The 17,059-nt window shown below is 40.5% G+C and overlaps 1 protein-coding gene across 6 annotated transcripts in view; it reads right to left on the reverse strand.

Moving 5' to 3' along the window:
* The window catches only part of RALGPS2 (Ral GEF with PH domain and SH3 binding motif 2), a 158,438-nt gene extending 148,546 nt beyond the window's left edge, over positions 1-9,892 (reverse strand). The window contains exons 1-2 of one of the 6 annotated variants that reach the window (XM_038542381.1): positions 9,760-9,799; positions 5,380-5,459 (exon numbers count right to left, since the gene is read on the reverse strand). The gene's annotated coding sequence lies outside the window, so the exon portion shown is untranslated. Of the gene's footprint in view, positions 1-5,379; positions 5,460-8,304; positions 8,373-8,748; positions 9,100-9,759 lie in introns of those variants that run through there. The other 5 variants (XM_038542380.1, XM_038542387.1, XM_038542382.1 and 2 more) reach the window with 5 other exon arrangements.
* Between the last annotated feature and the right edge of the window lie 7,167 nt (positions 9,893-17,059).

The following is a 17,059-nucleotide window of genomic DNA, read 5'->3' on the forward strand; positions in this document are numbered from 1 at the left end:
CAAGCCACTCAGGTACCCCCCAGATCCTCTATTTTTATTTTTTTAAGATTTTATTTATTTATTCATGAGAGAGATATACACACACACACACACACACACACACACACACACACACAGGTGGGGGGCGGGGCAGAGACATAGGAAGAGGGAGAAGCAGGCTCCATGCAGGGACTCCAGGATCACGCCCTGGGCTGAAGCAGGCGCTAAACCACTGAGCCATCCAGGGATCCCCAGATCGTCTATTTTTAAATTGGGTTGTCTTTTTATTACTAAGTTAAGAGTAATATTCTTCATATATTCTGAATGTAAGTCTTTTATTGGATATATGATTTGCAAATATATTCTCCCATTCTGTGGATTGTCTTTCTACTTTCCTTTGAATCCTTTGAAGCACAGGTTTAAAATTTTGGTGAAATGCAATTTATCTTATTTTTGTTTTGTTGCTCCTGCTTTTGGTATCTTAAGAATGCTTTGCCTATTCCAAGGTCATAAAAATTTACCCTTATGTTTTCTTCTAAAGTACATGTCTTCTGATGTGCATATGTATTGATTTCTATTGAGTCTAAAACAAGTGAAATTGCTGGATCATAGGGCATACATGTGTAGAGCTTTAGCAAACAAGATCAAAGAATTTTAAAAAAGGGTTTTTACCAACTCTCAAACCCATTCGAAATGTGTGAGAGTTCCAAGTGCTCTACATTCTTGTCAACACTTAGTAGTTTCAGACTTTTTCATTAATATCATTCTGGTGGGTATACAGTGCTATCATGTGATAGTTTTAATCTGCAATTGTCAAAAAATTATGTGAGTACCTTTTCACCTTAGCCATTTGAATAACTCACTTTGTAAATGCCTGTTCCAGTCTTTTGCCCATTTGTTTCAAAAACAGGTTCCTGGTGTTTTTACTATTTTGTTTTGACTATTTTTTTATGTACTCTAGATACAAGTCCTCTGTCAGGTCTAAGTAGTGCAGACACTTCTACCAGTGTGTCAATTGCCTACGTGTTCTGTTAATAGTATCCTCTGATGAACAGAAATTCTTATGTAATAAAGGACAATTTATCAGTCTTATCTGGTTAGCACTTATTGTGTCCTGTTTAAAAAAAAATATTTGCCTAGCAAAGGGTCATATAGATTTTTTTCCATTTTTTCTCTAGAAACTTATTTTTTCACCTTTCATATTACATCTATAGCTCCTTCAGGGAGCATATGCGCATTCTCTGTGTTATAAAACTATTTCAGGGATAGGGAAAAAAAAAGCTCCACAGCTCATTTTATTGACACCAAAATACATACATATTTTGATATTCTGATAAATTTACATAAATGTGGATTTTAAAAAACCTCTCAGACAATGGCAAACCAAGTTTAGCAATGTGTATGACAGTGTGTATGACAAATGCAACATAGTTAAGTAGGATTGGACCCAATAATGCAAACAGGAGATAATCTATTAATGTAATAGAAAAAATACACATGATTATCTCTACCAACATAGAAAAAGCACTTCATAAAATTCAACCCTTACATGATAGTAAAAAAAAAAAAAAAAAAAAAAAAAAAATTCTTGCAAAACCAAGACTAGAAGGTATTTCTTGAGCTTTTACTGTCAAAAACTTAGGTAGAGGAAAATAGGAAGAGATTGGTAAAGGATACAAACTTTCAATTATAAGATAAGACTTGAGGATCTAATGTATAACATGGTAACAACAACTGATAATATTGTTGGAATTTGCTAAGAAAGTAGAACTTAAATGTTCTCGCCAAAAGAAAGGTAAACATGTGAAGTGATGGGTGGGTTAATTAACTCAATGGGGAAATTCTTTCACAACACATTACAAATATTCCTTACTTGTTCTTGTGTGTCTTTTTAGTTATATTATATGTTAATTGGTTAAACTTATCTTTTTTGTTGATTGCTGTATCCTCAGCACCAAGAACTATTCCTGCACAAAAAAAAATGCCTTTTTTTTTTTTAAAGATTTTATGTATTTATTCTTGAGAGACACAGAGAGAGAGGCAGAGACATAGGGAGAAGGAGAAGCAGGCTACCCTGGGGACCCCGGGATCATGACCTGAGCCAAAAGCAGACACTCAACCACTGAGTCACTCAGGTGCCCCTGCTCCATGACTTTTTTAGATTTTATTTATTTGAGAATGAGAGAGAGCAAGCACAAATGTAAGGGGCAGAAGGAGAGGAAGAGAGAATCTGAAGCAGACTCCTTGCTGGTCATGGAACCCAACACAGGGCTTGATCCCACAAATCTGAGATCATGACCTGAGGCAAAACCGAGAGTTAAAGGCTCAAATGACTGCGCCACCTAGGTGCCCCATTCCATGACTTTTTTTAAATGAATAAATAAGTGAATGATTCCTAAATCAAAATTTCTACTTGTGGAAATAAAATTATAGTACTTTCTTTTGCCATTTCCCTCGATATAAGCATTACAATAGGCTAAGATTGTAATCATAAAAATACAATACATATATGCACATATTATGCATGAAAATATTTCCGATAAGATTAATAAAATAACCCTAATAAAAACCTATATGGTAAGATATCATACTTAATGATGAGATTTTAGAGGCACTCCTACTAAAGTCAGGAATAGGACATTCAAGTGAGCCCTTCATGCTGCTGCCCGGCAATCACACTGTATTTCCATATTCTCTTCACTTTTCCATTCTTTGATAGAGGACTACATCATATATTTTCCCACTTCTCAAACCTCCAATGTACACTCTTATTTTTCCTTATTCTTAACTAATGACCTTGCTTCCCATACGCTAAGGCAAACAGAAAATCTGAGGTGAAAACTTCCCTAAGCCACCACCATCATGTCTCTGTCTATATACAGCTAACCCTTTAACAACACAAGGTTCATTGTGCAGGTTCACCTATATGTGGATTTTTTTTTCAATAATACAGTACTGTAAATACATTTTCCTCACAACTTTCTTAGTAACATTTTCTTTTATGTAGCTTACTTTTTGTAAGAATGCAGTATATAATTCATATTAATATACAAAATGTATGTTAATTGGCCACTTATATTATCAGTTAGCCTTCCTGTCAACAGTAGGCTATTAATAGTTATGTTTTGGGGAAGTCAAAAGTTATATGAGAATTTCTGACTGCACAGAAGTCAGCGTCCCAAACCCCTGTGGTGTTCAAGGGTCAACTGTATTCCATCTTCTCTCCTGTTTCTATAGATAAACTCTCCCTACTCCTATTAAAGCAAAGGCTAATCCTTCCACCTGTGCATAGATCAGGAGTCAGCAAACCATGCCTATGCTATCTATGGTTGCTTTCATCCTCATCCTACAAAAGTAAAGCTGAGTAGTAGTAACAGAGACTATTTTGCCCACAAAGCCTAAAATACTATCTGGCCCTTTGAAGAAAACTTTGCTGACCCCTGCACTAGATTCTCTTTCCTCTCATCTAATATGGGCACTGCTGGCTGAAAGGGCCCACTAGGTTCCATGAACAAGAAATAAAGTAAGATCCACACAAGACACCTATAACATCAGGGACATATCAGATATACTGATATATAAAAGAAAGGATCTTAATAGGGAGAGGTCACATATAATGGATGAAGGCTGAACAGCATTAAGATTTTCGAACAACCACTTGAAACAAGAAAACTATAGTGCAATCCCTTATATCTTGAGGGGAAACTATTCTACCTTGGAATTCTACACGCAGACCAGCCAAATTATTAACCCAATATTAGCATGGGAGAAAGGTATTTTCAACAATACGAACTCTCAAAAATTTCACCTCTTCAGACACTCCTTCTGGGAAGTTAGTGAGGGATGCATTTCACCAAAATAGACGTATAAATGGAGAAAAAAGAAGGCATTAGATCCAGAGACCACAGGCTCTGATACAAAAGGCAAAAGAGAATTCTCAGAATCATGAAGGGAAATCACGGGCTAAACCTGTGCAGCAGAAGTGGAGAGCCACAGTCCAGATTTGAGCAAAAGCACAGAAAGACCTAGGGTTTTCCAATTAAAAAAAAAAAAATGAACTATCAATTTATTTGATTTAAACATATTGGGAGAGCTTCTAAAAAAAATTAGAGACAAATGGGAAACTAAGCAAAAATCAAAAAAGAAGAAAAAATTTTAACTCTGAGAAATATAATCATAGTACACCACAAGGTTCAATGGTGAACATATTTACAAGGTCATAATAAAGAGAACAATGAACACTGGTTTAACCGAAAGCATGATATGCTGGGAGATAAAACGAGAGGGATGTTCAAGGTGGCCTAAGAATCCTAAAGCACAGACTCATCCTCCACAGTAGCAAGCCAGGAGATAATATCTAAAATTGAAAAACAAATAGTATTTTAAAATATGGGAGTAAATATCAGCTAACAGTATCAGAAATGGTTGCCCAGAGAGCAGAACATAGGAGGAAAAGTTATACCAAGATGAGGCAGGGGATGACATTTTTCATTATAAATCCTGTAGTACAATTTTCTTTTTAAGAGCACAGTTGTATTACTAAAAGTCAACAATTAATGTGTTTGTTTTTTAAAACAAAACAAAAATAATGGTTTGTGTGTCATTTAAGATTAATTAATTTGCTCACCCCACAAATGTTACCTAGGTATTGACTGTATGCCCAGTACTTTCTAGGTGCTAGGAATACAACGGTGAAGAAAACTTAAGTCCCTGCCCTCATGAAGCTTACATCCTGAGAGAAGAAGATAATAAACAAATTAATGTATAATGTCAGATAAATTAAAGTTGTGAAGAAAAAAAAAGGTAATAGGGCAGGCAGATAAAGGCAAAAATAAAGGGCAGAGTGTGATAAGGATGTTATTTAAGTATGATTTTTAGAAAACGGCTCCTTCCAAGAATCAGCAAAAAGGAAATCAACCTAAAAATGAAAATATGTTTTGAGAAAACGTCATGAAAGTAAAATTACAGAAGAGTATCAATTAAGTTCAAAGTGAGGTTGAAGTCTCTCATATTCCAAAGCAACGTATCATTCTAGAGCTTGTACCAGGAGTTCTCAGTAGTGGCACATAAATCACTAGGCACCCTCGACCTATGTCACAGGAACACTGTTATTCATACTCTTCCTATATCCATAACTAGCCATTACTTTGTTAAAGTTACTACATAAATTTATACTCAAACTTTTTCTTTCCATAGAATACATAGGTGTTTCTAACTATGTAATTAAAAGTTTTCCTAAATCAAAAGCTCAACACATTAACCAAGAAAGATTCCAGATCAATTCCACGTTACCAAAATTTATCACATCCAATCTTTACTCTCTCACTTAAGAGAACTCCAAACCAATGGGAATAAGACACATGTAAAGATACAATTTATAGGGTAATGCAATACACTCACTTTCCTCTCCAACGAACTTCATTCAGGCTGAGGTAGTGTTTCAATCTCTTTGAATTATCTTTTCACTGAAAATTGAGTAACTGAAAAAAATGTAATATTCAGATATAATTTTATTCCACATACAGTTGTCATACAATAAAAACTGCATATTAAAAAAAATAGGATTGATTTTAATACATCTTATTTTCAAAACACTTATGCCACTAAAAAGTACATCAGAACTGGGCGCCTGGGTGGCTCACTCTGTTAAGTGTCTGCCTTTGGCTCAGGTTATGACCTCAAGATCCTGGAATCAGCGAGTGTGGGACTCCCTGCTCAGTGGGGAGTCTGTTTCTCCCTCTGCCCCTACCCCCTGCTCCAGCTAGCTCTATCTCAAATAGATACATAAATAATCTTAAGAAAAAAAAAAAGTACATCAAAACTATCTGCCTTTTTCATATAGCAAAAAAAATTGATAATGAAGGATAGTTAGAAGAAAGGCATGCAGGGACAAGCCACCACCCCCTCTCCGTGCCCTAAGAGGAAACCACCCTTACAAGGATTTTACTAGGAGCCCTTCACCTCTTTCACTGATAGATGACAAAAACCTGATTAGGACAAGTGCATGGAAGGTTAATCAGATTAAAACAGCCCACCAACAACCCCATAAAAACCCCTAGATTCAAATGCAAAGCCACCAAATCAGCAACCCTTTCCGGTCCCCTCCCTCTTTAGGAAATTTGTACAGTCAATAAACTCTACTATGGCTCCATCAGCTTTGCTTTGCTATTCATCATTCTTGGTCTGGTCTACCACCTCTTCATTCTTCCAAGTGGCATGACCAAGAACCGTGGGCACCAAAGGAGAAGAATCCTGTAACGGTGATACTTTTAGGTTTTAAAGCTTAACTTACAGAAAGAAAGTAAATTCAACTAACTATATAGTTCAATTAAGAGTAGGGTTTAAAGTTTAAAAGTTGTTTAGTAATTTCTGGAAAGAAAAAAAAAAGAAATTTCTGGAAAGGCAGACCAGTAACTGTACTGTACACTGAACTGTAGCACCAGATGTTAATGCTTTCTTCATCAAGCTCTACACTCCCAAGATCGAGCACTGCTTTATAGTAACAGCTACAACTTGGGTTAGGGTTACCTGCTTGCTTACTGGCATTGTGCTTCCACATCTAAAATAGAGATAATAACGTTGACAAAGTTAGCAGTCCTGGGGGCCCCTGCGTGGCTCTGTCAGTTAAGCATCTGACTCTTGATTTTGGCAGGGGTCATGATCTCTTGGGATTGAGTCCCAGGAGAGCTCCGCTGGGCAGGAAATCTGCTTGGGGATTCTCACTCTCCCTCTCCCACTGCTGGCACACGTCTCCTGCACATGTGCACTCTGTGAGTGTATCTCTCTCATATAAATAAATCTTTTTAGAAAAAAACAACAAAGTTAGCAGTTCTGTCAATGAGAAGTACCCATATACTTAAGTATCAATAGTATATATTAAAAAGCTTTGTAATCTCCAAAGAACTATACCAATATTGTCATATTTTAAACAAAAAGGAAAGCTATCACTTTCAAATTTTTCTGATTTTAGCAATAATGGCTTTCAGATTCTATGGAAGAACAGAAGGACACTGGTCCGTCCACTCACACACAGCCAGAAAAAGAAAAGAGGATTTATTTTATTTTATTTTTTTAGACCTAAAGAAAAATTAGACTCCCTTAAAAACAAGTGCCAAGAGAGAATATTTTTAGCACATATTTAACTATACAAACCAAAAGACTAAAGTTGTTTAACCACATGTAAACTGCGCATCTCTGACTTCAGGTAGAATGTTTATTTTTGGTTATACTTGGGAACCAGATAACCAATATATATAAACATCAGCATTATTTTACTTTTCAAACTGTCTTAATGCTTTTGTTCACTCAGTAATAATTCCCACTGTTCGTGGAAGGAGAAACACAAAATATCCTTAACAGAAACTCATCACAGGAGTTTTTACGTCTTAAACTTTTAAATGACATTAAACAAACAGCATTATCTGACAATGGAGTAGCAGACTATTTTGCACAGTTAGCCTTTAAACTCCATCAGAGCACAGACCTGTCTTTTTCTCCGTTGTACCCCAACACCGAGGCACCTAACTGGCACCAGTACGACCTCAATAAATATGTGTGGAATGAATGAATGAGGGAGTGAAGTGGGCTTCTAGACTAAAGCTTAAGTGTTTTAAGTTGCAAAAGAACATTTTCACTAAATATCCATCACTCAGTACAACCAGTCTCAACTGTATTGACCTAATAAACTGAAAAAGACACACACTAGATATTTAAACACACAAGTATATTACTCACATGTGTAATACACAAAGTAAAAGATTCACAAAGCTAGTTTTTTAGTTATATTTTTTCCTCAGGAAATTTTAGTGTGTTCCTTCTGATATCAAAATATACACATATATTAGAAAAGCACTGCTACAGTCTTGATAAACCAAATACTATCTTTAAGTTTTGTTGCAATGTAGAATAATTTAGGCAAAGTGAACAGCATTTCCAGAGTCCCATCTAGAATATTTTGAAAAGTCAAACTCTTTAATTAAAGGTGAAATAAAATGGTGGAAAAAAAGGTATATCTCACCATTTCAAAATTATTATCCTGAATTTTAAAAAGAGAAAACAGTTTAAATTACTTCTGCAAGAAGGCATCTAATATCCTTATATTTGATCTTTAAGCTGATAAAACAAGTTATTTTCCAAAATTTCTGAGCTAGATGATCTATAAATACACACCCACAAAGCCTGAATTAGAAGTTATTTTTATTAAAATAATACTGTATGGGTAAGTTCCTTCCTAATTCTAAAGTCTACAGTAAGATATGCGGCAGTAACAGTACAGTAATATGCAGTATATTTATGATTCTACCCAACTTGCACAATCATAATTACCTGGGTGGAACAGGCTTTATGGCTAGCAAGCTATGATCTGTGAGTGCAATAATATACGTGCAAGGATCGAAAAGTGTCCCAAGATTCTGCTGATCATCTTCAAAGAGGCTTAAACGAGTCGATTTGACGGTGAAAGCAAAAATCCAACAAAATCAATTCATAAACACCGGCACGAAAATAAGGCTCTCTATATCTACACAGCGTTGGGAGAAGGGGGGAAAAGAAACCCAGGGCACGTAAAAGGTACAACACAATTAACCGGTGCCTGTTGTTTCCTACTTTACGGTGTTAAGCCCCGGGGTTTAGGATTCTCTTTTTTTAGCGCTTTCTTAAACAGAAATTTAGTGTTTCGATCGCCCCTCCTCCACAGCTCACATCGGTGCCCTTTCTTCCTCCTCCCTCACCCCTCCCAGTTCAAACAAATTAACATTTGTACTAAGGTACCTCCTATCAGCTCGCAGCTTCTTCCCAAACACGCCCACGTACACAGAAACCGGCCCTGCGTCTACACAACACACGGCTACAGGAAAAGAGCTCCGAGGGGGGCAGGTGGGAGGATGGTTTGGCGCCGCACAGGTTTACGGCTCTTTTCCAGATATTAGGTCCTCACACTTGGCTCGGGTTTCTGCCAAATCACCTCCAAAGCGCGGTGTTTACGAGCCTCCCTAACCCGATACTGCAATGGAATTCCGGATCTTTGCAGACTGATATCCCGGCTTTGCAAGGGAATCCTCGGATCCCGTCGGGAACCGCTCGCTATCCCAGTGCGCCAGCTCCCGGCCGCACAGCCGGCTCCCCCGGCTCCCCCGGCTCCCCCGGCTCCCCCGCCCCAGCCCCCAGCCCCGGCCGCGCCCCCGGCCCCGCGCCCCCGGCCCCGCGCCCCGCACCCCGCGCCCCGCAGCCCCGCGCCCGGCCCGGGGCCAGCGCAGCGCAGCGCAGCGCCAGCCTCTCTCCGGGTCCCGGGGCCGCCGGGAGACCCGGGCTGCGGGCCGCTCCGCAACAGGTCACCGCGACCGCGGGGCGCAGCGCCAGGGCCAGGGCCAGGGCCAGGGCCAGGGCAGGGCCAGGGGAGGGGGTGTGGCCCGGCTCCGCGCTCCCGGCTCCCGGCTCCCGGCTCCCGCTCACCTGAAGGCAGGCAGAGGCGCAGCCGGGCGCCAGGGCTGCGCGGGCCGGGGCTGGAGGCGCCCGCCCGCCGGGAGGGCGAGCGAGGCGGCCTCGGGGGCGGCACGGAGCCCGGGAGCGGGGACCGCACGGCCGCCGAGAGCCGGCCGCCGAGAGCGAGGCGCGGCCCCGCAGCCCCTCTCCGAGCCGGGGGCGAGCAGCCCCGGGGCCCGGGCCCGCGGCCGGGAGATCCACGCCGCGGCGCCGGGGCCGCCGCCATTCCCCGCGCCGCCCGGGGGGCGCAGCGCACCCACCTTCCCTCCCCCGCACCGGGCCCGCCGCCAGAGCACCGACCTGTGCAGCCGCGGCCGTCGCCTCGGAGGACGGGAAGACCACGCCGGCCTCCGGCTCTGCCGCCGCCGCCGCCGCCGCCGCCGCCGCCGCCGCCTCGGCGAGCGCCCGGGGACCCGAGCACTCGGCGTCTCTCATTCAGCGCCAGCCGCCGCCGCCGCCGCCGCCGCCGCCGCCGCCGCCGCTCGGGGGAGGGGAGCGCGCTGGATCCACCCCGTCCGCGCCGGGGGTGGGGGAGGAGAGCCGGCCCGGCGGGCGCGCGCGGGGAGGGCGGGGCGCACCCAACGAGCGCGCACCCAACGAGCGCGCACGCGCGTGCCCCCCGCGCCCCGGCCGCTCTGCCGCCCGCAAGCCCAACGGCCGCCGGGGACCGCTGTGCGCAGCGCGCGCCGCTTGCCGCAGCCCCTCGGCCCCGCGCGCGCGGGAGGGAAGGGCCGCTACCCGCCCAGCCGAGGGGCGGGCCGGGGCTGGAGGCCCGACAGGTGGGGCTGCCGCTGCGGCCGGCCGCCTCCGCCCCCCCCGCCCCCCGCCCCCCGCCCCCCGCGCGGGGCCCACCCGCTCCCGGCGCCGGCACCTCGCCTCCGAGGCCCGAGAACAAAGTCTGCAAACGCTTGGCCCCCGGATGGAATACGCTGCCCGCGGTGGCTCTAGAATTAGTGAGAGGGCTCCAAATGTGAAGAAGAGCCACCCCACATGCTAGCGATCGATTTATGCTCCCGCGTAAAGGTTCGGGAGGTGTTAGGAATAGGCCTTTGTTAAGTGTAAGCAAATGACAGAAATTTGGCATCCCCGGGGGCGGGGGGCTCTGATGAGTTCCAGGCGAAAAGTGTGTTCACGTCAATGCAAGAACGAGATTCTGAAATCTCAAATATTTTCCGTGAATGAAAAAGGAATAGATTCGGTATAAACGGTTGGAAAGGTGTTGTTTGGGAGGGTGCACGGTATGGGGTGGCCTACTTAAAATTAGCACCGTTTGATGCAGCGTGACTATAAATGGAAGGTTTTAAGCGAGCCGCCTTTGTATATGCTGTCATTAGACCATTTGGAAATGGATGATTATTTGATGATCTGCAGCTCTTTCTTTAGGCAAGGTGCAGTAGAATGTGGAAGGAATACTGCGTACTAGCACTGGGTGTAAAACATAAAAGGACCAAAATTGTTCCCATTTTGGGGTCTTCTCCCTTTGATAACCACTAAGCAGAAATGCTTAATATTGTATATTGAAGAATGCTAATTATCTATCTCCTTCTTTGACCACCTGGTATCCCAGCCCTTTACTCTTAGGGAAACTAGAATGTCCTTCAACCCTTTCCCTCAAATAGGGTTACCTCTTTAAAGCCTTCCCTTCCCCTCCCCACACCCAAAGGTAAGTTGACAAACAAAAACAGAGATGGACAAAGTTTGTGGTTTTTCAATTTTATTGCATTTTGCTTCCAAAGAAAGTCTTGAGAGGAATCATAAATGAAATCACTAGGAGAAGTAGAGAAACCAAAAAACAACTTTCAAACAAGAATAGACTTAGGAAAAAAGAAAACAGACTATTAGTTAAAAGGGGGGAAGCATTTATGTATAAAGGAAGTTTTCCCATAGATGCTAATTGCTTCAAGTCCCAAAGAAACAACAGGCAAACAGAATTAGCACTTGGAAGAAAAACCCATATAGCTATCAGGTTAGGTAAATGTTTATTCTTTTTAAGTGTTAGTAAGAGATTAAGGAATAGGTGGTTGGCTGTGTGCCAACAATAATACATACAACAATTACACACACATACACACACATATCCCATTATCACTGCTTTTAAGAAATAAGAAAACTGAGGACCAGCAAGAGAGTCTACTTCATATTAATGTCTTGCAATTACTCTAAAGTTGAGTCAGGGTTTCGTAAAAACAAATGAGCCTATGTTCCTACCTCTGCCAATAATTTTCACAGTTTACTGTAAGAGCAGTGAAGTTTTCATTTGGACTTTGAAGAGAAAAAAGCATGTGACTCATGAAGCTAGGCCATGGATATACTAAATTCTTATACGTACGGAATTTCTGAGTTTGGAATAATGATTTAAATCTCTTTCTCAAAAAGAAAAAAAAATCTCTTTCTCATGTGGATAACCTCTAAAATAGTAGTTTTATTAACCTTTAGAGTTATGTTCAAACTTCTGAAGTTGGGAAGATTAAGAATTTGCAAATAAAAATACAGAAAGTTTATTCTCAACGTCTTTTTTTTTTTTTTTGTCATAGTTTGGGAATTATTTTAGAAAGCCAGTGTCCTTTCCCATTTATTGATATGTAAATGAAACAATGGCTCTTTACACTTAGAGAGGACCAGCAGCAAATTCTCTTTACCAGAGCATCTTTTATCACAGTTAAATTCTGTAAGTTGCTTTATGTATGTATTTCCATGTGCTTTTGCCAGAAGACAAAAAATAGGCAGAGCCTTAGTATAACAAAAAGTACTAATGTATAAAAGAGAAATGCCATTATATAAAATAGAAATCAATAAGAATTCAATATGCTTAAAATCATTTCAGAGGAATCACCATTATGTATCAGTTTTATTACTATCCATCAAAATTGTTTCTAAGAGGTAAGCCAAAGAACTCATTTAGATACAGAACAAGGAGTTTCAAAAACAAGAGACCACCACAGCAACAGATCAACAAACAACTCTTCTCATTATCGCTGTCAAAATCAAACTAGCATAGTTAGAAAGATTATTATTTTAATAACACCCAATTCTATCACAGCCAACAGAATTTCAGTAATCACATAGATCTCTATTATTTCTCTAACCATTAATCTCTTTTTTCAAATACCTATATCTGGCTGGACATTTTTTTAAAAAATTATCGGTAATGTTTGCAATATTCTGATTTAAAATATTGGTAAAATAACATACCCAGAATTCACTTTGAGGGAAAAGATATATGAGGACTTTGAAGAGACAGATACACACATTCTCCAGAAATCTGACACCAAGCTACAAGGAGAGCCTGCCTGTGATTCCCAATCAAGTGAGACATGCCACAGATACCAAGAATAAAGATAAGTCCATTCGAATACAAGTAGTACTAACCATCAAAAGGCATAAGGCCTAACTTGAGATTGAGCTGTTTCTCATATGAGCAACTCAATGCAGGGAATGGATCAGTGGGGAAGTATTTACCTAATGATGACTAATGTTTCCCTGGAACTAGTCTTGGGGACCAGCTAGTATATAAATGTTTACACGAACTAATAATTTTCAATATTAACTTTAAAGACGATTTCAGTAATGCCTCATTTATCCAACAGGATAAAGAAAGGAGGCAGTGAACATAATCAGATATTCTAGATAACAAAGGTTTTCGTCTTAAAGCACTAGAAACAACTTAATTTAAATCACGTGTATTGATTTTTTTCCCTGAAATATCACTGGTTTCTCTGCCTTAAACTATTAAAACATAGTAAGTTTTAATATTCCTAATGACCCAGAAGTGTTTTATAATCAAAAGTGATAATGCAGAGATGTCTCTAGGAGCATAGAAGTACTTTGTATCCTTCACCCTACAATAATTGTGGCCTACTATATTCCTGAATTCCTTTGAGTCTAATTGATCTGGATGGTGCTCATTATCGACCTTCCTGCTGTCCCTCCTTGTCATTGCAGCTCTACTACAGCACTGCTTGCATACATATATTCACACACCTCCCTTGGATTGTCTTATCACGTTAGTCTGGGAAGCCAAACAACCAATATTTTTAATGTATGTGTAAAATGAGAGGAAAGAACCTCAGATTATGCTAAAACAACTCTGGTATTTGGAGGACGTTTATTTAACAGAAAGGCCATTTGCCTACTTTCATGCTTTCCTCAATATTTTAGATAGTTGAGTTTACCAGATAAGTGAATCATTATTGCATTGTACTTGCTTTAGGTATTGTTCTCCATCCTTAATTGAAGGTGAGGATCTTTGTTGATAATATTCATCACAGTACTTTCCATATATGTCCTGCATTCAAAATAAGGTTAGAATTAAAAGCCCCAGGAATTCATAAATCCACACCAGTAATAAGTAGATAAAATAAGTGGGGAAGAAAGGAGTACTCTTGTTTAGGGTGGAATATTGAATGCCAACAGGTAAGCGGGGAGGGAGTGCTGGAGTTGGACAATCATCATTTTGCAACCATTGTGGCAAAGATTGGGTAAGGCAAAAACCATCAATGGATGCTAAATGTAAGGAAGCATTTTGATGAGGAACAAGACATTTGCATCATCTCACAGTTCTTCCTATAGACTTCCTATTAGTTGCAAAGAAGGAAAAACACTAATTAAATGCTAGAGAAATTAGACAAAATCTTGACCAGGTAATCAAAATTAACATCATGAATGAGGGACATGGTTTGCCTTGAAATGTGATTCCCCCAGAGGACATAGCACCTTCCTTCATAGGAAATGAAGAAGTCAAATGAGGAATCTGATAAATATCAGATTCCAGATGAAGAATATTCTGTTTTTTTTATAGGGTGAGGGTGGTGGTGGCTGTATTCTTCAAAGATATCAATGCCATGAATGACAAAGGCTATGAACATATTCCAGCTGAAGATCCATGACAACTAAATGCAATATGAAATACTAGACTGGAACCTTTAATGGAGAAAAGAATAATTCTATAAAGTACATTATTGGGTTAATTGGAAAATAGATGGTAGACTGATTAAAGTATCAATGTTAAAATCACTGGAGTGGGTAACTGTACTGTGGTTATGTTCCTAAATGCTGTGGTTCTTAGGAGTAAAGGACTAATTGGTATGCATGATTGAGAAATATTTACATATAGAGAGAAAACATAATAAACAGGCAAAACGTTAACAATAGATGATATCAGGTAAAGGGAGTTTGGGTGTTCCCCCCCCAAAAAAGTCTATAAATTTGAAATTATTTCCAAATAAAAAGGGTTTTTTTTAATGTTAGAATTTCAAAAAATAAAAATAAAAAAGCAGCAGCAGCAAAAGCAACCCATAGACTCTAGCATTATAATTATTTTAAATGACCACCTTACTGCCAAATCCCACTGACTTTTTTGCTCCTTTGAAATTGTTTCACCTTTTGGGTTAAAATTATAGAAACAATGCACTTTATAATTGAAGAATCATCTAACTTTTTATTTAATGAATGAGGAAATTGAGCCTCAGAGATTCAAGATTTACCTGAAATCCCTTAACCAGTTAGCAGGATGGCACAGTCTTGATTCTATTTCTGTCTACAGCTGCTAACCTGCTATTGTTCAGTTTCTATCATTTTCCCTTATTCCCCTTTCTAACTCTGAGGTTCCTGTGGGCCTATATTCTCTCCTGTCTGTGATCATAGAGGGGATTTAGACAGTCTTACTGTTTCAGCTACCACTGCTCCACTGGGAGTTCTTACCCAAACTTCCATTAAATTGCCTCCGTGACATCTCTATGAGGACATTCCATCACCAGTTCAACCTCTACATGTCAAAACTGAAAGAACCCCAGGAGAACAAATTAAAATGGCTAATAAAGCCTAGGAAAATAAGTCCATCCTTACTGATAAAGAAAGACACATTAAAACAAGATGTTTTGCCTCAAAGGCTCCCCAATTAATAAGATCTATATAATATTCAGTTTTGCCAAGATGTGGGCAATAGGCTCTCTCTTGCACTGATGGTAGGAGTATAAATGGGCATATCTCTTCGCTGGGCAATTCGCCGAAAGCAGAGAAAAATTTACATGTACATACCCATTGACCCAGCAATTTCACACATAGATACTTGTCCTACAAAAATGCTTTGAGAATGTTCAAAGAAATACACAAGACTGCTCATTAAATACTGTCTGTAATAGCAAAAGTTGGCATACTAAATGTCCCTCAATAACGGGAGTGGGTATATGCAATTATAATACTTCCTTACAATGAAAAGATAGCTCTATAAACCAGTATGGAAAAAACCCAAACAAGTTGATGAGGCCTATGTACACTAGTGTTCCATTTCCTTGTCTTGGTTGTACATACGTAGAAATCAGGCTGGAAAGCTATGTAAAAGATCACAGTGGTTACCCCCAGGGAATGGAATCAAGGATAGAAAAGGGAACTCTCATTTTTCATTGTTTTCTATTGCTGTTTTTGTTTTTGTTTTTTTAAGATCTTATTTATTTCTTTGAGAGAGAGCAAGAGCATGAGCAGGGGCAGGAGGTGGGAGGGTGGAGAGAGAAGGAGAAGCAGACTGCCCGCTGAGCAGGGAGCCCAATGCAGGGGCTGGATCCCAGAACCCTGTGATTAGGACCTGAGCCGAAGGCAGATGCTGAACTGACTGAGCCACCCAGCTGCCCCATTTTTAGAAGTATGTATAGCTTTATAAAAGCAACAACAACAAGAAAGGTGTGGGTTTCTCTTGAACTTGAAATATTTTAATTCCTTAATCAGTATTCCTGCCAACACCATTGTTCCCATCATTCTTTTCATCTTCTAGGCTTCAGAATCACCACTAACTCTTTTATTTATTATTTATCCAATTAATTCTGATCCTTGTAGGTTTTTTTGCAGGGTTTTTTTTTTTTCAAATATTAGCCCAAACTGTGTACATAAAAAAGTACTCCTGCTTGATCTTTTAGATTTAGCTATTCTCCACACCTTTTATTTTCTTTTGTACACACCTATTCCTATATGATTTTAATTTTCATTGTCTCACATATCTTCCCCACCCCACTCAAAAATTCCAGTCCTTCATTGTGATTTACTAATGTGACATCCAGGGACTTCCATAACCTCAGTTTACCCCACTAACCCACCTCATCACCACTGCACACACTAGCCAGGCCATCCTTTGATTTATTCATTCAATAAACAATCATATGGGGTGCCTGGGTGGCTCAATAGGCTCTGCCTTCAGTTCAGGTCATGATCCTGGGGTCCTGGGATTGAGTCCCGCATCGGGCTCCCTGTTCTGGGAGGAGCCTATTTTTCCCTCTCCCTCTGCTGCTCCCCCTGCTTGTGCTTTCTCTTTCTTTCTCTCTGTCAAATAAAATCTTTTAAAAAATGTACTTCTCCTCATAAGCACCAATTATGGACCTACTCCTATCATTCCACTCCAGCACACCTTTCCCATGCCCTCTTGTCTGTCTACTCCAAAACTCTTTAGGGCCTGACTTAAGACTGGCCTCTGCAACTTCCACGAGGATATACCTCCTGGTACATCCATTTCATGTTGACATCTCTCTTCTCTAAACCTTTCTGCAGATTATCGTTGGTATCAATCTTTCACTTTGAAAATTCATTATATCATGACTTCTAATTTTACCAGTAT

This window comes from Canis lupus, chromosome 7 (assembly GCF_011100685.1).
Source record: "Canis lupus familiaris isolate Mischka breed German Shepherd chromosome 7, alternate assembly UU_Cfam_GSD_1.0, whole genome shotgun sequence".
NCBI classification, from domain to species: Eukaryota; Metazoa; Chordata; class Mammalia; order Carnivora; family Canidae; genus Canis; species Canis lupus.